At 36.5% G+C, this 26,364-nt stretch overlaps 1 long non-coding RNA gene across 2 annotated transcripts in view; it reads left to right on the forward strand.

Annotated features, from left to right (window-relative positions):
• LOC102151391 overlaps positions 1 to 26,364 on the forward strand; it is a 298,291-nt gene that overhangs the window by 22,752 nt on the left and 249,175 nt on the right. Inside the window, exon 2 of one of the 2 annotated variants that reach the window (XR_005356690.1) lies at positions 24,144 to 24,197. The exons of the other annotated variant lie outside the window; for it this stretch is intronic. This is a non-coding gene — a long non-coding RNA (uncharacterized LOC102151391). The remainder of the gene's footprint in view (positions 1 to 24,143; positions 24,198 to 26,364) is intronic. 2 annotated transcript variants of the gene reach the window in all.

The following is a 26,364-nucleotide window of genomic DNA, read 5'->3' on the forward strand; positions in this document are numbered from 1 at the left end:
CATTGCAAGCTTCTTTGTGGCTACTTAATTTCATGAGTGATTGGATGGGTATAGGTGACCTAGGATGGGTTTTTTTGTGCCTGAGCACAGTCAGGAAAGAGATTTCTGGTATTTTGGTGAGGTGCACAGCTGGGAGCTGCAAGCAGCACAGTGCAGAGTGGGGCAGGGAGCTGGATGACAGCCAGTGCGCCAAGACTGGGGAGGAGGAGCTGTGGGAACTGGGTTGGCCGACAGGACCAGCAGTGAAAACTCTTCTGCAGGGACCCCAGAAATGCTCCCAGTGGACTCTGCAGGGTGCTGGTGAGGCAGGACACTCATATTATAGGAATTTGGTACCATCAGCAAGCTAAGTCTCCTGGGGGCAGTAAGAAAAAAATCTTCTCTGCCACTATGCAGTAAGCACTCCTTTCACCCTTGTTCTCCTCCCAGGAACCTTGGGCAGCTCGGAGTTAGTTATGATGATTACCTGAAATAGATGCAAAATAGAAAGTGAAGAGGGCATAGACATATTGAATTCCCTTATATAGTTTACAAAGGGCAATCAACTTACGTAGATTATTTGGAATGTACTTTGTCTCCACCCTCTAGTTATAATTCCTTTAAAATTTTCCCTTGAAAGCCTCCGCTCTAAAATTTAATCCACTTAGCATTCATACGTCTCCTTATTTTGCACATTGATGTGCATGAGGTCATCCTTCCTTATGGGATGGGGCTTCCATCTTTTATTTTTTGGGACCTTCCTTTTCAGTCTATGTTTTATTTATAAAATTCATTTATAAAATTTTAGTGTTACTCTAAAATACTTCGGACAAAAGAGAATCTCAATAAGCATTTATTTAATAGATGAATGAGATTGAATGACCCCCTCTTAACATATTTTATGTAACAGAGTGATTATGTGATGATAAATATAATGTTAATTGCTAAAATTTTGAGATTTTAAAAAATTGATAGTCTTTTTAATACAAGCCTAGTTATTGTATCTTTTTTAAAAGAATCACATCATAAAAATATTTTAAGGTTATTTTCTTATTAGCTAAGATATCAAAATATAAATGCACTGTAAAAATTAGTGACTTATCTATAATGCAAAGATACTTTAAATTCTTGTTCTTTTGAGAACCAATAAGTGTACGCTGCACTAAAGTGAAGTTCATAGATTTTTTTTTTTGTCCCAGTAAAAGACTTTCTTCCAGAATGTACTTATTTCTGAGTTACGGTTTTCTTATTTTTATGGGATAGGGATAAAAATACCTCTTCCATTGATCTCCTGTGCATTTTAATTCTTAAATAATGGCTTAAATTCCTTTGTAAAGTATCAAGCCCCATTCCAGTATTAGAATACAAGGATTCTTCATTTACTCATTTGTTAATTCAAGGCATTTTCAAGCCCTTGTGTGTATGAATGCGAGGGCAAGTGCTATAGAGGCTTCAACATTACATAAGAAACTGCATTTACCTTCCTCTTAAAACAAATGTCTTTTAACTTTATACCTTCCAGAATTGTTAGTTCAAGTAGACAATATTAGAGTTTGACCAGCTGGCAAATTTCAAAAATTGAGACAAAAGATACGGGAGTTCATGATGTGTCTCTTGAATGAGGAAGACTTCAGGAAGTTTGGAAAATTTTCAGTAATAGTATTGTAGCTATAAAGTTGCAGATTAAGCCAATAAAGAAAAAAAAGGTGATGGTATTCAAAGAAAACGATCTTCCAATATTTGAAGGCCCATACTCTGTAAGAAACATTAGATTCATTATGTGTGATTGGTTCCAAAGGGCAGAAGAAGACCAATGAGGGAAAATAACAAGGACGTGGATTTCAGAATGTTATAAGAGAAATTTCTAATGTGCTAAGTTATACAAAACTAGAATGGGATGTCCGAGGGATAAGGAGTTTCTTGTCACTGGAAGAATTCAAGCTCAAAAGGCACTACCTCTAGCTTGAGCAGGAGACCTTTAAGGTATATTCAAATGCTGATATTCTGACTCAGTAGTTCTACTCTCAGAGTTGATTTCACTAATCTGTGAGAACCCCCACTCCCCCTGCCCCCCTTTGGACCCCCTTTCCTAGCTCCCTCCTCCTCAGAAGGCTCTGGAGTACCAGAAAGAATAAGGCTCTTTAATATTAATTCTGCTATTAAGCATGGAGAAATTCTCCCTTAAGATGAGGTTTCTATTTAAGGATAAACCCAGGGTCACAGATTTATGTTTTTACTTATCTTTCTTTTCATTTTAAATGGAACCATAAGTGTTTAATAGGGTGCTCATATCATTTCATTTCATTTTCCAAATGTAAGTATGTAGCGATGGAGTGAGTCTGTTTTGCCTTGATACAGCAATTGTTTTTCCTCCTCTGTTTTCAATCAGACAGTTTTAAATTTTGGTTAGGCGTATAAACACACTGTGATGGACGACATTAATAAATAAGTATTACATGGGCTCCGCTTGAGCATTCCCGCTTCATCTTTATCTTTTTTGTTTAAATCCTGTGGGGTCTCAGAATGCTCTTTATGGAGATCAAGAAGATTAAGCAAAATTAGCTCTCAACTACATAATGGGCTTTTCTCTCCTGGCATGTGTCTCCCCTCTCTGCATATGGTGACTTCCTCTGATAGCAACAGGAGATTCACAGATGGGGGGGAAATTATGTTCCAGGAGGGCACACCATGAGATTTCAGAGTTCTTGTTCATTTCTAGCAGTGTATATGCTTGAATTGGAATCAAAAATGAAAATGATAAGTAAATCAGCTGGCTACTCAAAGACACCTCCAAATTCATCCATCTCTTAGGGCAGACTGACCTTTTCAATCTTGGAATGAAGGGTAGCTTTTCTAGTCTTGAGAACATCTAAGCCATAGCTTCTTAAATGGATGATACTTTAAAAGAGGTTATTTTCAGAGGGAACTATACTTCACCCATGTCAAACAGTGAAATTCATGCTGTTTATAAAGTTCTCCAGCGAGAGGCTGGCTTACTCATGGGCAGAGTTGGCAGCTGCCTACATGGAATAATTTGAGGATCAATGAGAGGCCCCCATGCTTTAAAATCTATCTCCCTCATCAGTCTGCAGTGGTGCCTGAAATTTCCACCATTACTGTCATTTCTTAAAAGCCTTTAAGAGGACATATGCCCTATTATCTTGAGGGAGGTAACATTAATTAACTATATAGCATATTAGAAGGGATGAGTTTTCTTGTTAATAACCCATTACAACCATTGACACCCAGTAAAGATCGGGGATATGAAGAAATAAAAGCAAGGGCAGGTAAATTTTAATGGAGAAGTAGGAGATGGTGATTCATTGTGTGAATGTAGGGGGTAACTCAGGTCCTACAGATGGGGGAAGGGTGAGAAATTGAGACACATGTCATGAAATGTGTTTGTTTATTCCTTCATGTATTTATTGAGTATCTACTATGGGGATAATCAATGGGGAGAAAGAAGGAACTGGGTATTTTGTTTCAGGTAGTAGGGTGTGCATGGCTCCAAAATGTGAGAAACAGAAAACCACAAGAAAGGTACAGAGAACAAAATTTACTTGCCTTATCATATTGTTGATCTGGGACTTACCCCTTCCAAGAAGTTCATGGTCTTGGGCCATGCTTGGGTAGCTCAGTTGGTTAAGCATCTGTCTTTGGCCCAGGTCATGATCCCAGGGTTGAGACTGAGCCCCACATCGGGTTCCTCACTCAGCGGGGAGTTTGCTTCTCCCTCTCCCTCTGCCCCCCCCCCCTCGGCTTGTGCTTGCTCTTGCTTTCTCCCTCTCAAATAAATACATAAAATCTTTTAAAAAAGGAAGTTCATTATCTTAATGATCACTTGTAGTGTAATTTCAAACTAAATTAAATACTCTTATTTGAGAGTGAAGGATGTGTCCTTAATCCTGACTCAATAAAAATGGAGAACTGGTCTTCATAACCTCTATGGAAATACTTCACTAGGATTCATATTGACCCGTTAGCTACAATATCCACTGGCTATATAACTCTTTCTCTTTAGTGATTTCTTCAGAGGTATTACTTAAAATATTTTTGTCCCACCTGCAATATAAGGTATCTATACTGTTTAATTGGTATCAGAGAAGTTTAAACTCTGGAATGAATGATTTGAGATCTCTTAGTTCAATCTTGTTACTTTAGAGATGAGAAATTGAGACACATGTCATGATATGTGTTTATTTATTCCTTCATGTATTTATTGAGTATTGACTATGTGCTAGGCACAGGGATATAGTTGAAAGTACGTATAGCGTTTTCCTCATGGAGCTTATATTTTAGTGGGGGAACTTTTTAACTAAATAACGTAATTAAAAATAACAAAAGTACATATAAAATTAGTTATGGTAAGTTACTAAATGATATGTTTTATTGAGAGTTTGTTAGGGGGGAACTTTACCCTAGTGTTAGAAAAACTTGTTTGCAGAAATGATGTTTGAATTAATATCTGAAGATGAGTGGAGGTTCACTGAGCAAATAGAAGAAAGGAGAAAGGGGGGATCCCTGGGTGGCGCAGTGGTTTGGCGCCTGCCTTTGGCCCAGGGCGTGATCCTGGAGACCCGGGATCGAATCCCACATCGGGCTCCCGGTGCATGGAGCCTGCTTCTCCCTCTGCCTGTGTCTCTGCCTCTCTCTCTCTCTCACTGTGTGCCTATCATAAATAAATTAAAAAAAAAATTAAAAAAAAAAAAAAAGAAGAAGAAAGGAGAAAGAGAGGACTGGGGAATGGGTCAAGAATGTGCAAAGGTCCTTTGTAGACAGTCATGACAATGTTTAAGAAATTACCAAAGCCCTGGCTGTTTTGGAGCCTAGGGAGTGACAGGGGGAGAGTTTTGAGAGGTGGCTAGAGAAGTAAACTGAGGCTGATCAAGCAGGGCTTTGTTTAGGATTTTGGACCTTATTCTAGGACTAGAGCATGGAAGGGACTGGAGTGGGATAATGTGAGCAAGGAGGCTTAAGCAGAGATCCAGAAGAAAGCTGTTGGTGACTTGCCCAAAGCTATAGCGGTTTGGTAGGACTGGCATTACTTCTAGGTTCCTTGATTAGCGCTTTTTCTTTTTACTTATAGTATATATTTGTTATGTTTTAGACTCCCCATCATCCATAAATCCCACTTTCATTTTAGTAAGGGTATTTTATTCCTTTCTGCAACCGGTTCCTGTAATTTTATTGCAGTGACTTGAGCCTCAGCTCCAGGAATAGCATGTGACTCAGACTTGCCCAATGAGACCCTCAGACTCCCTTGGAACCAGAGCATTTGGTTCAGGAGTGGGGATCGATGCATTGATAGCAAATGAGATGCCACAGAACTGTCACTAGGACTTCTCAGATAGAGAAAAGTAGTCAAGTGGGGCTTGATGAAGTCATTTAAACAATAGGCAAGGAAGAAACTGAAGCTAACACAGCAGAAAGCCTGATGAGAGAGACGGAGAAAGTATGTACCCAGGTGACATTGTTTGAGCCCTGAGGCCAGTCATGGCAGAGGTCAGCCATGCCTTGAAATTTTCAGTTATGGAGTCAGTGAAGTCTCATTTTGTTAGAACTGGTCTTTTTTTATTTTTCTACCGTGTGCCACCAAGAATCCTAACTAAAAGAGGACTGAATTCTTTGCTCCTTTGTTAACTGACTTCTAGAACACCACCTTAAAACAAAGAGGAAGGCTATGATTTTCAATACAGCCTTTATAACTTACACATGTATCTTTATATGGAGAGAACACTCACTATAAAATCAGCTACTCTGGATTCATTTGGATCAAAGACTAGGAACTTTAGTCTTAAGTCACTTTGAAGCTTTTTGAAAAAAGTTAAATTTTCACATGATATTTTATTCTATATAGAGGTGTTTTATACAATATATATATGGGAAGCGTTATTTTTTAAATATTTTATTTATTTATTTGAAAGGGAGAGTGAGAGTGAGAGAAAGCATGAGCAGGGGGAGGGGCAAGAGGAGGAAGAAGTAGACCCCCCCCTGCTGGCTGGGGAGCCTGATGCAGGGCTTTCTACAGGCTCCATGTGGGGCTTGATCTCAGAACTCGATCCTGGGACTTGATCCCAGGATCTAGGTTCATGACCTGAGCCGAAGGCAGACACTTAACCGACTGAGCCACCCAGGCGCCCCTATGCTAAAAATGTTCTTAACAATATGTAATATCTAGATAAATGATATTTATTAAATGTAATGTCATTGAAGAAAAACAGCCATTGACAAATATGATAATAAGATAATGACATATGATATGCAAGTAATTTCAGTGCTCCTGTAAATACCTGTTCATTCACACTCATTAGTAAAGCATTATAATATCTATTACAACATTTTACCAGTTATTTTTGATGTTTCCTCATATGTAATCCATAAATAATCTCTACCTTTGTTTACTCACTGATTTTAGTTAACTCAGGTAAATGATACATAGTTTCCTGAAGTCTTTGGAGAGTTTTTAAAGATTTTTTTTATGTCATTTATATGAATGGATATGTTAAGTGTTTACAAATGATAATATTTGTTTAAAAATAATATAAAGTTTTATTAAAAATGTAAGATAAGACTTTAAAGAGTATTTTAGAACTGAGAAAGACTTCAATTAAGTCCGTCTTAAAATTTTTTTTTAAATTCTGCTTTACCTTCTAAATCATACAATTCTATCCAGAACAAAAACATCCATTTATAAGCTTTACAGTTTGATAGGATTCAAGCGATGTTGCCATTGACCGTATTTATTCTGATTTATTTTTTACCAAAACCAGGAAATAAGAGGTAGTAGTCATAGCTCCCTGTTAGCTCTTCTTGAAGCTCTGGATGCCAGTTTCACAAGTGAGCGGAATAAATGTTTTAATCAAGTTGAAATGTTGAAGATCAGTATTAGTCTAATATACCTTGATATTTCTTGTTTGCATTTATTTTTCTGCTGGAAATCTGAGAGCTGTGGCATCTTTGGGTGAAATGGGTGCTTATGTCTGATAATCTACAAAATTGAACAGTGTTGATAACCAGGACAGGGGTAACACAGTAGCAGTTGTCCAGGTAAGTCCTGGAGGGTTCGAAGTCCTTAGGAGGTCCTCCAAATAGGGTACAATCCTACAGACTTGGAATTCTACCTTTAGGCTTGTAATGTTATTGTTGGACTAGAAGAGATGAGCCTCCAGGGCTGGCAGAGGGAACTGAGAATTAGGTGGCAGATTTTCCTTATTTTATGAAAGTAGAAAGATTAGCCTAGGTGGGACTAAAGGAGTGTATAGCCCTTGAGTATGTACACAGCTGAATAAATGGTGTAATACTTATTCTAATATTTAGTGAAATCAAGGAGAGAATAGAATTGTAAAAAGGCCAAAGGACCAGTTATCCATACATTCATTCATAATTATCAATATTTGCTGATTACCTATTATATGCAAGACATATTGATAGTTTACCATATGAGGAAATGAAAATGAGTTAATCAGGGATTTTACCATTGATGTACATGTGATCTAACAGGTACATAAATTATGAGAACAAATAATTGTAATTTTTATTTAAAAGTGTACAGAGAAGTTTTTCAGAGAACTTCTAGCTGGTATGACTGAGAGAAGCCACATGGAAGAAATGATATTTTGGCTGTGACTTCATGACTGTGCAGGACTTATATGGGCATTCCAATGGAAGGAAACAGCATGAATGAAGTTACATAGGACAAAAAGTAAGAGTTTAAAATAGTGAGCAGCAAATAGTTTATAAATGAAAGGAGATCAAGATTGTAAAACAAGATGAGTGAAGGCAGATCATGGGCATACTTGAAGTCTATTTAAAGGGTGTTATAGTTTATCTTGAGGTAATAGGGAGCCATAGATTCCTTCAGAACATGAAGAAAAGATAGAATGAAGATTTAAGGAAGATTGAGATGGCTTAGGGAATGGAGGTCTACTACAAAAATCTAAGTGAGAGGCAGTAAAGTCTATTTTAGGGAAAGTGGAAAGAAAGGATTATCTGGAGAGATAGTGGAACAATGAAAGTTAACTGAGTGAATATGGGAAAAGGGCAAAAAGAAGTGAATGATGACTCTGAGGAGGCAAGCAATGTGGCTATTAAAAAAAGTAGATGTAGTAACAGAGAGTTAAAAGTAAGAACTGCGGTCAAGTCTTTATGTAAATAGTAGCTCTGGATAAGGCTACTACACTAATATTTAATTTTAGGTATATTTGCTTAGAAGTATTATACTTAGCACCATCCTACTATTGCATCATTTTAATTATGATACCCTCATATTTATAAAGTTTTAATTCAAATAAATAGATTTTTTTACTCTGCTTGTGCCAGCTTCCTGCACCACGTGAAGAAATGACCTCTTTCTTTCAAAAGTACTTATTGTACAGATACAATACCTATGTATTTCACTTCTATATGTGCTCTGTCAATCCATGGAACTTTTTAGCAGTAGGATTTCTTTTAGTAGAGATGAAAGCCAATAATGTATGCAATAGATATTATTAGCAACATGACATTAAAAAATATGAGGCAAACAGTATATTCAACATTATAGAAGCTGTGTATGTATATACACTCTATACATGTATACATAATTATATATATTATTTTCTTCAAAATTCTAATTATTCTTCTAATGTTAATGTTTCTGAACCCTCACCAAGCATGTGGCCAGCCATCCAAAGGAGAGTTTTAAGCTATGGAATCCAAATCATCTAGTAAGGCCAGTGAGTGTCAAGTAAGAAAGGTAGTTTTATATACTTTTTATAAGGCCCACAAGAGTTCAGGGGCTCCAAATCTCTCTTAAAAGTCTCTAGTAGACACAAATAAGTGCAAAGATATTCTGTGCAAAAAAAAAAAAAAAAAAAAAAAAAAAAGATATTCTGTGCATATGGATTGGAAGAATCAATATTGTTAGAATATCTATTACTCAAGGCATTATACAGATCCAGTGCAAGCCCTATCTGAATTCCAAAAGCATTTTTCACAGAAATAAAACATACACTCCTAAAATTTATATGTAACCTGAAAGACTCCAAAGAGCAAAAGCAATCTTAAGAACAAAGAACATTGCTAGAGGCATCACACTCCCGGATTTCAAACTATATTTCAAAGCTCTAGTAAACAAAACACTGTGATATTGACATAGAAACACACACAAATCAACAGAACAGAAATAAATCCACACATATATGGTCAATTACTTTATGACAAAGTAGCTAAGAATATAAATGGGGAAAGTGCCATGTCTTCAATGAATATAATTGGGAAAATTGGACAGCCACATCCAAAAAAATGAAACGACTACTGTCTTTCATCATACATAAAACCTAACTTAAAATGGATTAAAGATTTAAATACAAAACCCGAAACCATACAACTTCTAGAAGATATAGTTATTAAGCTCTTTGGCCTAGGTCTTGACAATATATATATTTTTTAATCTGACGCCCAAAGCAAAAGGAACAAAAGCAAAAATAAAAATAAGTGGGATAAGAAACTAAAAAGCTTCAATATAGTAAAAGAAACCATCAACAGAATGAAAAGGCAACCTGCTGAATAGGAGAAAATATTTGCTAATCATATGTCTAATAAAGGGTCAATATTCAAAATATATAAAGAATTCATATAGCTCAATAGCAAAAAAATCCAAACTGATTAAAGAATGGGCAGATCTCAATAGATATTTCTTCAAAGAAGACATACAGGTGGCTAACAGACACATGAAGATGTTCAACATCACTGGTTGTTAAGGAAATGCAAGTCAAAACTATGATGATAAGGCACCTCACACCAGTTACAATGTCCCGTTATCAAAAAGATGAGAAACAACAAGTGCTGGTGAGAATGTAGTGAACAGGGGATCCTCACACACTGTTGGTGGAATGTTAATGGTCCAACTACTGTGGAAAACAATATGGAGGTTCCTAAAACAGTTAAAGACAGATTCACTACATAAATAACTATATGATTCATCATAATGGATCACATGATCCAATTTCACTTCTGGATTTACCCAAGAAAATGAAAACACTAATTCAAAAAGATAACCGCACATCCATGTTCATTGCAGCATTATTCACAATAGCCAAGACATGGAAGCTACCCAAATGTCCATCATATGGGTCTTTTAGGTTTTATATATGTATATATATATCTTTTATCATTTATACATATATGCACACAGTGTTCTTTACACAGCAAGTTGGTAAAGATGTGGAAACATTGGAGTCCTCATGTACCATTGATGAGAATGTAAAATGGTCCAGCCACTATAGAAAATGGTATGAAGTGGGATCCCTGGGTGGCGCAGCGGTTTGGCGCCTGCCTTTGGCCCAGGGCGCGATCCTGGAGACCTGGGATCGAATCCCACATCGGGCTTCCGGTGCATGGAGCCTGCTTCTCCCTCTGCCTATGTCTCTGCCTCTCTCTCTTTCTCTCTCTGTGACTATCATAAATAAATAAAAAAAAATTTAAAAAAAAAAAAAAGAAAATGGTATGAAGTGCCCTCAAAAAAAAAAAAAAAAAAAAAAAGGACTACCATATGTTTCAGCAGTTCTACCACGACGGCCCCCAGGATCCACCTCTGAGATTATTCCAAAGGATTGAAATCAGGATCTCGAAGAGATATTAGCGCTGCCATGTTTGTTGCAGCACCATCCATAAGAATGTAAGATGTGGAAACAAGCTAAATGTCTACTGACGAATGAATAAAAAATGGGGTATATACATGGAATAGAATATTAGCTTTAAAAAATAAGAAGATTCTGCAATATATCACAACGTGGATGAACCTTGAGGACACTATGCTAAGTGAAATAAGCTGGTACAGAAAGACAAATACTGCATGATTCTACTTTTATGAAGTGTCTAAAATAGTCAAATTCATAAAATCAAAGAGTGGAATGATATTGCCAGAGGCTGAAGGGAGGGAAAAATGAGGAATTACTATTTAATAGGCATAAAATTTCAGTTAAGCAAAGGGAATAAGTGCTAGGGATCTTCTGTACAGCATTGAACCTAGAGTCAACAATACTGTATTAACACTTAAAAAAAGTGTTAGGAGGGTAGATCTTATGCTAAGTGTCCTTATCACAATTACATGATACAAAAAAGAAATTCATGGGGCTCCTGGGTGGCTCAGTCAGTTAAGCATCTGACTCTTAATTTTGGCTCCGGTCATGATCTCAGGGTTGTGAGATCAAGCTCAATGCATGGCATGGAGCCTGCTTAAGAGTTTCTCTTTTCATCTCATTTTGCCCCTCCCCTTTTTCTCTCAAAAAAAAAAAAATCGTCTTCTTTAAATTAAAAACAAAAGAAAATGGATTTGTAATTAGAATGTTCCCCGTTTCACCACCTCATAGGGTGTGGATAAATAACACATATATAAATAATTGAGGACCATGCCAACACAAAGAAAAGCAAATTGTTAGCTATCATGATTATGTTTAAATACCGACTCGAATCATTTTGGAAAGTAGTTTGAGCTAAGCCTCTCAATCTTTTTTTTTACTCATTTCACAAATATGAGGACTTACTATATAATTAATTGCTAGGTAGGCAATTAATTAATTGCTTGTGTTAGGCAGTGGGTGTTTAAGAATTAAATATATTGTTTCTGCCTTCATGGTACTTACTGTCAAATGGGAGTGGAATTTGGGGGGCAAGCACATAAATAATGACATAGCCAATGTGGTATTACAGATATTCTCAGGGTGGCTGGGGCTAATAAGGAGATTTGGGGGAGAAGAAGGTGGAGAGGGCAGCAGAAGGGTAGGTCATTCTGGGTTGATTCTCGGTCTAGGACTTCATGGAAATGTATTATTATAATAATAAGAGTTCATGAATGCAGCACCTCCACAAAGCAGTAGAAATCTCTTTGAACCAAGCTTATCAATCCTCCATGTGAAAATGCTTCATGAATCACAATCACAGGAATCAAAACTTTATTCAAATTATTACTTTCGTTCCCACATTGAGCAAGGCAGTATTTTCTTTTAAGCGATTTTTAGAAGATCAAATATGTGCCTAATGCTTCATTTTTTCCCACACTTTCAAATTTATTCTTATTTAGTTCTCAAGAGAATTTTTAAAACGAGTAATATTTTTCTATTCAAACTGAGGCTCCTTTACCTAATCCATGCTGTAAGGAAGCCTACTGATCACTTAGGCTGAATTTCCCTTTCTTTTCTTTTCTTTTCTTTTCTTTTCTTTTCTTTTCTTTTCTTTTCTTTTCTTTTCTTTTCTTTTCTTTTCTTTCTTTCTTTTTCTATCTTTTCTTTTCTTTTCTTTTTTCTTTTCTTTTTTCTTTTCTTTCTCTTCCTACTTTTCATAGGTAAAAATAAATTGAGCCCCAGTTAGGGTAAGGGACTTTTCCTGTGTCATGTACATTTGACATATGAGTAAGGCAAAGGCCTAGGAGTGTAAATAATTTAAGGCAGGTAATGCATCCAGTTGTTGAGCAGGCTGAACTGAGCATTGCATAGCTGAAGCCCAGACTCAGGTTCGTTTTTTGCGAAGCAAGTGTCAAAAGTGGTTAGGGATAAAAATCTTTCCCTCAACAAAATGTGTATGTTTTGAATGGCAGTCATTTCTCTTTTTTTCCTGTTATTGTATTGGAGAAACAATCTATCATAGTAGTGGAGAGCTCATACTCTGAAAAGGCCAGACCTGGGCCTACATCCTGTTTTTATGACTTATTAGCTATTTGGTCTGGGACCGTTTGACAAACCTCAGTAAGCCTCAGTCTCTCTATGTCAAATGAAGACAGTAGTAGCATTCTGTGTGCACATGTAATGCATGTAGCATAGTGCTTGGTACGTAGTAAATATTAGATGTTGCTAATGTTAATTAGCAGAAAAAATGGAACTGAGTAGAACCAAAATGTTGGTTTTGTTCCAGTATTAGGCTTTCTCCAGAGAAACAGAACAAATAGGTTTGACTGGCTGACTAACCGATTGGTTTTAAAGAATTGGTTTGTACAATAATGAAGGATGGGAAGTCCGTATCTGAAGTTTGGGCATCAGGCTGGAGATTTAGGGAAGAGTCCATGTTTCATATCAAGCCCAAAGGTCATTGACTGGCAAAATTCCCCTTTGTTCAGGGAAAATTAGTCTTTTGTTCTCTTAAGGCCTTAAGTTGACTAGAAGAGGCTCACGCACATTACAGAGTGTAATCTGGTTTGCCCAAAGTCCACCAATTTCAATAGTAGTCCCATCCAAAAACACCCTCACGGAAACATCCAGAATAATGTTTGACTGCATATCTGAGCACCGTGGCCCAGCCAAGTAGACATATAAAATTAACCATCACAGTTCCAAAGCACCTTAACCATGTTTTAAAATTTTTGTTGTCTGGTCTGGCATTAGTGAAGCTACCTACCATTTCCATCACAGAACTCAAGCCAGCTATAATCTTGACAGGGTTGGATGCAAATCACCATTTCTCCCTGATAATAATGAAGCAGTCGTAATTTATGATGGGCTCTGTTTGTCAGTTTTTCTTCACAGACTGGTTCAGCTCCAGACATTCGCTGGCTATCACATGCTACCTTCTTCCAAAGTAATGTCTGCTTGCATTGTTCCCAAACTAATTATAGAGGCACCTATTCAACCATTGGTAGTCACAGCCAAGTCACTCGCATTTCTCCAGAGGAATGACATTCCTGTCAGTAGCAATAGCTGGCCATTAGTGGTTGTTAATGGTATTCAGATCCTGGCCCGGAAACCTACACTTGTTTTGGAATGAGTCCTCCGGGAAGCAATCAGCTGGTGTGGAGCTATTTCAGTTGGGGCTTTGGTGGTTAGGACAGGTATGAGAAACGCTGTGCATATTTTTAGGCCAGCCCTTTTCTGTCAGAAGCAGTAGAGAAGGCTGAGGAGCATCATCAATCTCTTGTTTGTCAGGCTGTAGCACAGGGGGTACTCTAGCCAGAATGGCCTGGCTGTTGCAAGTGGCACTATTTGCCTTGTGCTATGGTACATGCTATTAACGCTGCCATTTCGTCTTCTTTTCCAAGGATATTGTCTCTGGTATTTTTATCGTCCGGGGAAATGTGGTACCAGAAATGATCATGTTCCTGGCAATTTTCTTTGAAAATGGTAAACTTTTGCAGAGTTTACTTTCTCTTCTATTAGGGTTGATAATGAGAAATTGTGAGGATTATTAAACACTTCTAGCTTTCAGTAGGAACTTATTTAGCACAGATGTTTCTATAATTGCAGTACACTGGGAAAATTCACAGTGTTCAATGGCCCAAAACTCATTATTACTTATTACTTCTACCTGTGTATTGTGGTGCTCAGTAAGCTGGGCTGAAATGTTTAATTTAGCAGGGGCTATAGCTGTGTATCTCAGCTGTTTTAGAAAGACTACTAAGAAGAAATTATAGGATGTTCTGCCCAAACCCTTACTACTTATTAATCTTTGAACCGTTACCTGGTACTGCGGTATGTACTTTATTATGGGTTTAGGCCCCATCACTGTTAAGATTCTTTCCGGCCATTCTCTAGCTTATGGCCATGAGGAAAAAAATGGAATATTAAAAGACTTTTAGAACAAACAATGTAGCTAACCATTGTGTTTTACTGGGATAAAAAACATGGAATGTGCACAACTGTTTTGGGCTTTCTACCACTTTATAAAGCACAATCTCTCCTTTCAGCAGTCTTGCTTGTCTTTGTAATGAAAGCTTGGCAATGTTGAAGAACAAGAGTTCAGAGGTTGCAAGGACAACACTCACAAAAGGAGCTCAGGAGAATACAAAATCTCCTATTCCCTCATTCTCCATATTCTCAAGACCAATCTCTAAGAAATTCCCTGTCGCATCCTTTATTTCCCTAAGGTGAAGAGAAGCTCTTTTGGCTTGGCTACAAGTCTGCTGGGGGAAAGTTTGATAAGCACGCCTATGGGAGTTGAGCTGTGCTCTCTCTTTGGGAGACCAACTCATCATGGTTTACTGGGGACTTTTCCAGTTTTAGTGCTAAGCACTCAAAGTCCTATGTCCCAGGGATCTGTGTTAGCTTTGGGCAAATTGAGACTGTTGGTCACTCTATATCCTTGACTATTTAGGGTTCCTATGGTCTGCTAAGGTTGGAGCTACTGTCCTGTGGGGGGGTGGTGGAAGATTTCCTGGGCATGTCAAAGACTGATGATTTTTTCTTTGCACCTGGAAGAGCTCAGGATTCACACAATTAATTTAGAATAAATAAAAATATAAATATGAATTCAGTTGCCATTTTCACTCCTGAGAGCCCACCAAAGAAGCTATTAGGGACTAAAGAATGTGTCCTGTTAAATTGGAATTAGATCTCAAACATATAACATCTAAACTTTTAAGGCAAGGCCAAAAAGTTTTGCTTTTTATATACATTTGCTATAACTAACTTAATCCAGGTCACATTTATTTGATAGCGGCAAAACAAAGGATATAAAATGATCTAGTGAATTTGGGTAACTTAGACTTATATATCTACTTTTATCTGAATAATCTTATACTTTAAATTTGAAGATGTTTATCTTTAGTCTCTTATTCTTTGCCTCAATTATTTTGACTGCCTGCCTGAATGGATCCCTTTTCCTCCTTCCACTGCCCTACACGCCATCAGAAGGTAAGAGTCTGGCCCCATTACTGTTTTTTCCCTCCTTTTGCATATAGAATGTAGATAGTTTCTGTAAACACTATAAAGTTTTAGTAGGTATTTAAAATCCTACTTAGATCAGTAAATTATGTACAATTACGTATAATGAAGTATAATATAAATCATATTTCCCTTTGAAAGTATATGGAAATGCTTCCAAATACTAGCACCTTTGCCTTATGTTGAGTTTTCTGGGGGGAATAGCAAAGGTGTGTCCGTTTTGTTGATGTTCCTATTCCACACTTCTGCAAGTTGTGCATGGTGAGAAAGTATGTGAATGGCTGAACTTTCTGTCTTTAGCAGTAGCTGGAGGAGCATTAGCCATTTGCCATTGGTAGCTGAGTTACAAAGAAATATTTCAAACGTTTAGAATGGGATTAAGACACTTTTTTTTTTTGCATGTCAAAAGACTAATATAACTATGGCATGGCTTTTAGGAAACCAACAGACTTGGAGCAGTAGTTCAAAATACTCTATAGCACTTGAATATTTCGTACATTTGTAAGCAAAGATAAGTTCTATTAATTAAAGTGCTGAACAAACTTCTGCATGTTTATTTATTTTTAATTATGACAAGGCATTTCAAGGTTAAGGTATTTATGAAAATCTTCTCATTAGTATTCAAACTTTTTAGTTCTCAGAGCTTTCTAGTGAGATCTAAAATGTTTAATCCACTTGATCATGAAAACAGACTATTAGGAATCAAGAAATAGCCTCTGTATTATTTGTAGTTTCCAGCTTCAGATGATACTTAGGAGCACAGAGGTCTGAAAAGTATAAAAACTAATTAAAAGTTTTTACCAAAGTTATTTGAATATCAACTTAACATCAATCTGAGTCTATGCTGAGGGGTCAGATTTTTAAAATCGGAGGGCAGAAGGGAACTTGACCTCCTACTTAAAAAATTTTTGAGTATGTTCACCTCTCATTCATTTGGACTTGATTTTTTGAAGCTCTAAATCAAGTTCTTTTTTGAGAACGAAAATAAGTGACAGAGATAAATCCAAAGCCAGTGACACTTGCTCACAATATGCCAGCCTCAGATGGAGTTATCAGCATTTCAACCACACTGCATTGTGCTGAAATTCTTCTCACCCATTCCTTCCCTGGGATACTCCTGTTGAAGAGCCGCAATAATAACTACTCTGCCAATTAAGGTGTTCTACCTGGGGCCAGCCAGAGCTTAGTTTGGGGACAAGGTCACTTGCTGGGATGGAGTTGTAGTTCCCCAATTACTAGTAGTTCCACTACCTCTTCTAACTTGTCAAATAATGAGGAGACTTTGAAGGCTAAATCCAGCAGTAGCTCCTAGCGGGGTTAATGCAGAGTGAATGACAATGATACCTCAGGAGTGAGAATCTGACAATGTCTGTCAAGCTCTGTTCACAAGGATGACGAAGTTCATTGCTACTCAACACTCCTTGGGAAAGATATTGGTCTTGATCTTATCGGTGAGAAAGGACCACATTGCTCACTTTGGCGGAAGTTCATTAACTCTTTCACATCTCCTGTATAATCTGGGCATGGACTTCATGTCCTAATGACAGAAGGTGAACATGCTACAACAGGGCAGCTCACCCACAAAACCATGTCTCTTGTCTGTTTCTCACGGCTTGACTCTTTAGTCAATGTGTGTGTGCGCTTGCACATGTTTAAGTTTCTAAATTCTGAGCTTAGTGATGAATAACAGTGGTTATACAACAATTATTTTTAGTACCCATTAACAACACAACTGAGAGAATAGCAGACTTATGCTCCCAAATGAAAAACAGAGATTTTATACCAATGATAACAATGTTCACTGCTGTCTCCATTGGTGAATCATTTAACTGAAGATTGAAAACAACAATAACTCAACAAAAAGCCCTATAAAATTATTCTAATGATTAGCCATTCAACATTTGTAGGAAATTGATTAGATGGCCTGCAAACTAATGTTTCCCAAGCCTAAATCATATTTTTAAAACTAGTGCTCAAAGCTGAATGTGTAATATAGCAAAGGATTTTTGTGATTAGATTCTTTTGCATGTGTTTTTCTTTCACTCATGTTTATTTATTGAAATAGTGAAGGATACTGCTGTCCTTTGATTATGCTTGGATTCCACTGTGTAAAAGATTGAGAGAGCAAATGGCCTTTTTGGCTCCTAGGGATGTTCTGACTCACTCCTTAAATTCTGCTGAAGTTTGCTTTGGATAAATGGACTAAGCCTCACTTAGTGATGACAAATATATACATAAGTATTTAAAGAGATTCAAATAATTACTTTTGACTTACTTCATAACTAATCAGCTGGTTCATATCAATATCAGACTTTTTTCCTACTGAGATGATAGTTCTGCATCCTTAAGATAATTTTACAAAAATGAAAAAGAAAAATACTTGCATAAAAAATAAATATATTCTATCTTATGGAACACAGTCCTTCTCCCAAGTTCTAGTTATTGGGATCCAAAATATTGTTTCTGTTAGCTTTTGACATGGGTGGTAAATTCACTAAGAGTAAGGAGGGTATGTTTTCGTTATTTTTATGTTTACATCATAGCAAGTGGGCCTGTAATGACCTTTCAAGTGCTTTGTTTCCTCTGGGAAATTCGATGATGCAAAATAGCTACAACAATTTCCATTAGCATTTTGATAAATGAACAAAATTTCAGATGAGTAAGTTATTTACACATTTTAAAGCAGCCCTTTTGATATTGCTTGAGATTTTGTTAGCTCTATTGAATATGTTCTGGACTACCATGACCTGCATACCATCTTGCTTTATACCTGGAATTTTGCTGATTATTGGTGGCCAAAACCACACCAGAGAAGGCAAAAAGGAGACTGTGGTATTTGATGTGTAACAGTGCCTCTGAGGCATTTTTCTGTATACATTTCTTTCTCTTTTGTTTCCCCAGAACAATATTAACTTTTACTTACAGATCTCATTTTCCTGTAGAATATTCATATTACTAAAAATTATTGGAAATAATATAATAATATAGGTAAGATACTTTCTCTTGAATGTCCTTAGGCTGGTTTGTAAGGAGGAGATAATCTTTACCATCAATTAATGATTTTTTCTTACTGAGTTGTTGGGACTTTGTCAAGGATGTATTTTAATTCTCTAGCACTCTGTAGAGAGATCCTATCCTTCCAGGGTCAAGTGTGGTCCTGTGAAATTCGATATTGTTGTTCCTCGACTCTTTTTTCAGACTCTTCTACTTACACTTCTCTGGTGCCTGTACCCACCTTTCTTCCTGCCATTCTACTCCCTCACAGAAAGTTTCCGGCTCTTCCCCTCAGGGTCTCAGATGTCATCTAACTAATCTGACAAGTTAATCTATACTAACCTGCTCTTGGGGAGCCCCTTCCAGGTAACATAGGCATGCATTTTAAATAACTGAATTGTTACCTGTTCTGAGCATCCAAACCACCTTTTGTTGTATAAGCAGTTGGTGATATTCAAAGACAGTGATAGGGGACCCATGCTTGGACAGTAGGCCTTTTGAGACCTTACCATGACACTACCTCATGCCCTATCAGCTTTCAACAAGACCATTCGCTTCAGAGACTCTTAGACAAACATTTCGGGGCAGACACTCTACAGATTCCCAGCCTTTAGGACTCCGTGGATATCTGAGGTCTGTAGAATTAACTATCTCCAAATTGGTAGAGGGTGGATGACTCTTTTGTTTCTCTCCCTTTTTGTTTGCCAGAAAGCACCATTTTTAAAAATAATATCCAGACCTGGTGAAGCTAAAAGTGTAGAGACAAGTCTTAAGTAATCATTAAAATACTAAGAAAAATATTTTTGGCCATTTCTGCTTAAAAAGAAGGCATAAGATTTGGGCTGATTTTCTAAATATATGTACTACTGAGTGTTTAGTGGTACAGATAAATTTTCAAATTTATTATTTCTACCATTGTGCCAACTCCATTACAGACATCATCTCATTTATTTTTTATTTTTTTAATTTTATTTATTTATTTTTCTTTTTTTTCCTTTTTTTTTTCATCATCATCTCATTTAATTCTTGAAACAGCTCTAAGAAATAGTACAATTATTATTCATGTCTACAGATGTGAAATGGAGTCTCGGTGATGTTATATAACCTGCTCAAATTCGCACAGTAACAGAAATAGAACCAGACTGCATCTGCATTGCTCTAAGGGTAGTATCTGTGGTCTTTTCACTAGACCATAGCTGTGCTTCCTTCATTTTAGGACACGCCTTTGGGTTCTGTGCTGGCATCATCACCCTTGTTCAGTGACTGGGGCAGGTTTTCATATAAGGTGAAACCTTGGCTAGGCCCTGACTTCCTCCAGTTGCTCTCCTTATGGATGAAACAATCCCTCTTTAGGACATTAGGGTATCAGCCATCTCTTCTGGTTGATTAGATTATTTTATCATATTTTGCAGATAAAAACCAAGGATGGAAAGAAATATTCCATGGTTCCCCGTTCTATAAAGAATTAGAATGGAAGGTTTTCAGTGAGTTTTTCTACTCTTGTGTCCATGCAACCTACATGCCTAAAGCTGGTTTCTTCTGTGTCATCCCCAGTTTTTGAGAGCCTAGACAAATGGAAATTCACATTTAATTGGTGCCTGTAATTAGTGACATGCTAAGGAATTTGGGGGCATTCAGAGATATTTTGCCTAAGTGTTTCATGAATTTAGTCATCCGGTATTAACTGTTTTACTTTTGTGTTTCTGAGTTAACACACCACCTCAAATTTTTGTAAACGTCTGGCTAACCTCCTTTTCATATAATCATAAATAAAAATTTAGTGGTTGAAAAAGTTCCCATGAAAATGAGAAAAAGGAAGAAGTAATTTGTTTTACATAAACCTAAAAAAAGAACCAGAAGTTAAACCCCAAGACTGCTTATTCAGTTTAACATTCACTGTTACAGTTTTCCATGTAATGGATGTGCCAGGAGGTCAAAATTCATTGTCTTGGAGGCTACAGCTTCTGTTTTATCCACTAGCTTTGCCGTAGACTAATACTGATGGAAAAATATGTCTGTTTGGATTTAGATATAGTCAGGAATGTGACATAAACAGAGAGAAGAAATGTTTTCTTCTGGTTCTTTTCAGAGGTTTGCTAATTGGGTCTGCTATAACTATTACTGAGTTCTGTTTAAGATCAGGCTTTCTTCTTGATATGTAGGATGTTCCTTTTTGTAAACAAAACATTGGATTTTCATTCAAAGGAAAGTATGTTATAATCAGTACATATCTTCTTACTATTTCTATTTGAAGATTCCCACCAGGTCTCTGACATGAAATACAAAGGGGTTTACCTCTAGCATGAATAATTTCATAAACTGAAGTTCACTTTTTAACATTCTTAAATTCAATGAACCTAACACATTTTTATTTTAAGAATCGTAACATCATAATCCACATGAAAGGTCCAGAAATGTCATGATCAAACAAGAAGGAAAAGAAAACAGTTGACACGTGCATCTAAAAAGTGGATAAAATTTTGCAAAGTGCTCCTTTATGTTTTAGATATTTTTTTTTCTCCACAGAATGTATGGTCCCTAAGAGGCAAGATTATACTATCTCTTACATCTTAAGAATTATTAGACATAAGAAGTGTGTTAATTCTTCTGTGTCTAAATGAACAACATGCAGTAAGTACATGTGATAGCTTTTTAATAGAATATAATATTCTAGTGAAATGTTCTTATACACAGAGCTTACCTACCTAAACAGTTATCAAAGATATCAGTATATTTGAATATTCATCTTGAAAATCAACCACCTTTTCTTCCTTCAGAGTACAATACAAATATTTATACAACAATTCTTCAGCTAGGTAAAATAATGATGTGCTATTTAAGAAATGAAGGGGGCTCAATTTCAAGGGGACCTTACTATGCATACAGATTAAAATATTTATATTAACTTAACTATGCTTAAGTACCTTTTAAACTGCCTTTATAGAATTTATGGGTCACTGTTGTTTTGTGTGGTTGGAAAAAAATACCCTGCCCTTTTTACTAGGCATTGATTACTGGCTGAACACGTTCATTACTGTAGACTCTATAAAATTGCAACTGGTCTAGTTTTCTATCTTGGGGTCTTAGGGAATAAATAGAATTTTTTCCTCTCTCCCTCCCTGCTTTCTCCCTCTTCCAATATTAATAATAGCAAATGACATTATTGCTAAAGACTTGGGATATGTTCTTAAAAAAAATAGTGTGAGACTTCTGACCATAAGGGAGAAAATTCTGTATTTGCTTTGGTTCAGGGTTCAAGCTTAGAATTAAAAGGTCAAATTTAATCCAGAACCACTCTAATGAACCTCTCATGCAAGTTCAGCATCTTTATTTTCTTAAAGACTTGGTCATTTCATTGAAGAAATCCAAACTGCAGAATTACAGAAAAGAACCAAAAAGTAGGAGGATGTAAAGACAATTATATAATATATATAATATTTTAATATTCATATCTTTTTAATAATATATTCTTTACAGTGTTAAAAGACGACTTCTCCAATATATCACTGGAGACTTAGGTCACCAGATTGGCGCAGTCTTTTTGGAAGAGTAATTTAATGTGCCTATTCAAACTGTTACAATAAATATAATTTAACAGAAAAATTCTTTAATAAATTTATTTTAAATACAATTAAAGATATATACAAAAATATCTTTAATAATGTTCATGTTACTGCTATTTTTAATAATAGAAATTTGGAAACTACCTACACTTTAAAAAAAAGTGATAAATCAGATTATCAAATAATTTCCATTTTATCCATACAACAGACTATCATATTTATGTGTAAAAGTATACTTACTAATGTAGAAAGATATTTATAATAAAGTGGAAAATGTAGCTAATAAAACAAAGGGTTCATAACAGATAGCTCTAGGTACATGGGACTAGGAGGACTTTTTAAAAATGTGTTGTGTCTGTAATGAGCATGCATCCATTTTACACTGAAACGAGTGAACTTGTTTGTAATAAAAATATCTTTCAATTTCTAAATTTGAACATAAGCCTGAAATTCAGAGAAGAACAATCTGAAGTTGAAGTCAGACTTCTACACTTAAATAATTGTTTTTGATATTTAGAAAAAGTAAAATTTCTGGTACAATATCATAGGAGATAAAGCACAATTGTGGTATTCTTCTGATGTGAAATCTTTTCTTTGGCTTTGTCCTACAAACCTAAAACAAAGGCTGGTTCTGAATGGGGAATATTTGATGTTTTGTTTGCTTGTTTGTTTTGTTTTTCTAAGGTGTAGTAGAATAATTAGCAATAAATGTTTAGCTGGTGCTGTACTGGTTAATGTTTAACAAGCAGCTCTGGGGATGAGGCAGCGGTGGGGGAAAGGCTTTATTTGTAGCATTTGCAAATGGTGTAAAAATTCTCACCGAGGCTGATTTCAAGCTCCCAATGTGACCTCACTGAATGAGGAGAGGGGTACACACCTAGCTCTCAAGCACTGGTATGAGCCAGCTCCAGCATACCACCGGGCAGCCAGATCGTACATGGGAGGGTCTGGGTGAGGGTGGAAGGAGACAAATTAGGTGTAAAAGCACTTCAGATTTACGATGAAGCTTGAAAAGTTTAGGAAGTGGAAATCTCCCTAATGCAAAGGGGAAAGATGAAGTATACACAACAGTGATATGTAGAAATATAGCACATGGGACAAGACTTCAGAATTCTTGAGAGTGGCAGTGGTTGGACTTTATTGTTCAGAAGAGTTAACGGCAGCACCTATTAAATTGGCATTCCCAAGTCTCTCCCCAGGAGATTGGGGATTGAGGCCCAGGAATTTGCATTTTAGAGATACCTTCAGGGAACTCAGTCCAGAAAATCTGAATTAGGGTGCTCATTGTGATCCCATATGATGTTTTGGAGTGCTTAACACTTGAGGATATCTTATCATTAGAGTATGTAATTTGTCTTCTGAACTAGGATACTTTAGAGCATAAAAGGGAATATTAATTATGACTTCAAGTTAACAGGTATAACCCAGGACTATGCTCATGCGCTATCAAAGTGCAAGCTGAGCCCACTCATAAAGCACTCCCAGGAGAAGTCTTTGCAGTTATGTTGGAATGCTAACTGCAATACCATAGGATGGATGAATACATAGACACCTAAGGTCTTCTTTGGAGTACTGTAAAAAGGAACTAAAAACCTCTGGCTCTTGCCTTAAATGTGGTGGGCATCATTGCTTTTCCTGGAACGTGGGTACTCTACTTTAGCACCAGCCCATTCAGTTGAAGGGACTTTTCCTACAATGGTGCTTAGTTAAGTTAGTGGACTCCTGGACAAGAATTAAGATCTTCATATACTTCTCTTTGTGTTCAAGTTTGCCTGATATTGAGGAGAATCTCCTAACAAAAAGTGTTTTGGCCAAACTTGCTTATATGGAGAACTGCTCATATGGTACATTCTGAGAGCCATGGAAATAATATTTTTTTCCCTCCCCATCTGATATGATGCCTCATCTCAGTATTCTATATATTTTCTCCATATATTTTCTATGTATCCTATAATGACCTTTTAATTCTCCCCCATTATAGAACTAGGAAGAATTGGGACCCATATCAAGTAATTTTTGGTGTTCACAAAGAAAGGTCAGTATAATAGTGCAATTGTGAGTGAATGCTGCAATTGAAAGGTGGCATGGAAGATTACCCTTGGGAAAGGTGAAACGCAGATTCACCGAGGGCCAATATCCATATTTTGTAATAGTACATCTTTTGGATGAAGTTTCTGATTTCTATCAGATTTGTTGGCCTAAAATGACCAGATGCAGGGGGTCCCAAACACTCCGTGCAGTAGCTCTCTGCTACTTTGGTTTATGTGTTTTTAAGTGGTGATGTTGGCCAGAGTTAGTACCAATGGCTCAAATACAAATATCCCAAAGTCTTATTTATATATAAAAATAATCAATCATACACTGTCTTTAAGCTATGTGCAGATCCTACTGTGATTATTATGATACAGTTAAAAATAGCAAACAAAAGTTGTACTGAATTTACATACATGCATATGTATGTGTATATACATTTATTTTCACACACATATAATATTTTATACCTTTCTCAGGATACTAATGTAAAGTCAACCATTCAGGGGCACACGAAACTTTTGTAGGTTAAAATATGTATCTTCAAATGAAAGATATTTGGGGGTCATGATAAAGAATATGGGGACAATTTAAATGATCTTGTCCAGCCTCTGTCTAAACTCTTGATCTAGCAAACTTTGGTTTCAGGATTCTTGGAAAGGGAAATAAAAGCTTAAGTGTGAAACATGAATAAGACATGAGAATGACAGATAATGGAAGAGGTAATAGAGACAATAATTTTATTAGCTCAATGAAATGGAAATGATAGACTGGTCCAGAAGGAGGGCCCTGGAGATAATGTCCTGAACCTTAGGAATTGAAGAGAGAATTGGTCAGGGGCAGACATCAAAAGATTAACCTTTGGGGACAATTTACATTTCATAATCCTTTGGGGTATAGAATTATACATTTTCCTTGGTGTGTATTTTCCTATAAATATCAATGACATTGTAGTAAGTCTTTATAATGAATCTATTTATTCATTGTACCTTCTTTAATAGGACTGATTATTCCTACTGATCCTACTGTATAAAGAGCCCAAAGCCTCCCCAGGCAACCCCTGCAGTAATAGGAAAAGCCAACCACATGTCCTTTCTCCTATTGGCAGGTTATTTATTCTAAATTCTTTGTCTACCTATAATTCAGACCAACCCCCGGATTTATTTACTAGTCATGTCCACTTCTTTACGTTTTCGAGTGTGCCCTTATTTTTGCACATTTTCATTCTAAGAAAGTTAGATTTCTGCCCTCGCAAAAAAGGACACTTTTTTCTCATCTCTTCTCTTATAGGTTTATGTAAGTTGACATTTGCTGTGCCTCTTCTTTCACTCTGAGCTATTTGAAAGTGCTTGCCCAGGGTCTCCTTGGGGACCTGGTTTCCAGACTGAGGGCTGGTGTTGCTTTCAGGGTGAAACCTCCCAACCTCTTCAAAGAACAGACAGGTTTGACCCCAGAGCCCTTATTTATAATAGCTAGTCACAAGGTGGCCGTCTTACATGACCTATGGCATGTGCCTGGCACTATTCTCAGACTCCATAGACCATGCTCAAGGGCAAATGACACATTTCCTGATTAGGAATGAATTCCTGCAGCAACATTATTAAATATTAAGAACCACAAATAGATCCATAGAATGGTTATGTGACCCAAAAAGAATCTTTTAGCAGTACCTTCCCATTCTTAAAGTCCACAGCAGTTTAAATTACTGAGGAATTGACATGTTTCTTTAAGATGTTGATTTTGTTTGTTTTTAACTATTTGAGACACCTGGAAAGGATAAATATGGAACCCTAATAACAAATAAGTGTATTTTAGTGGTTCGCAGTTGGGAGATTGTTTCTAACCTTCCAAGTCTCAGTTTGGTGTCTATATGTGTTAATGACGACAGTATTGAATCGTGTAGTAACACTAGGAACAGAAAAATGATCACAAATGCTATGTCTTCTTTTCAGGAAGTTTAGATGTCTGAATCATAGTTAGGTCCTTATTTTCAATTCATATTAACTTAACAGCATAAGAATTTAAAGCTTATTAATTTTATTATTTTTAATTTTCACAGCTTTGTAGTATAACAACAAAGGGTAGAGAAGTTTTAAAAAAATGCCATCTCTTTCCTTCCGTATTATATAGTGTCAGACAATAGTCTTAAAATACATTTTTCAAGTACTTTG

The sequence above is a fragment of the Canis lupus genome, chromosome 3 (assembly GCF_011100685.1).
Source record: "Canis lupus familiaris isolate Mischka breed German Shepherd chromosome 3, alternate assembly UU_Cfam_GSD_1.0, whole genome shotgun sequence".
NCBI classification, from domain to species: Eukaryota; Metazoa; Chordata; class Mammalia; order Carnivora; family Canidae; genus Canis; species Canis lupus.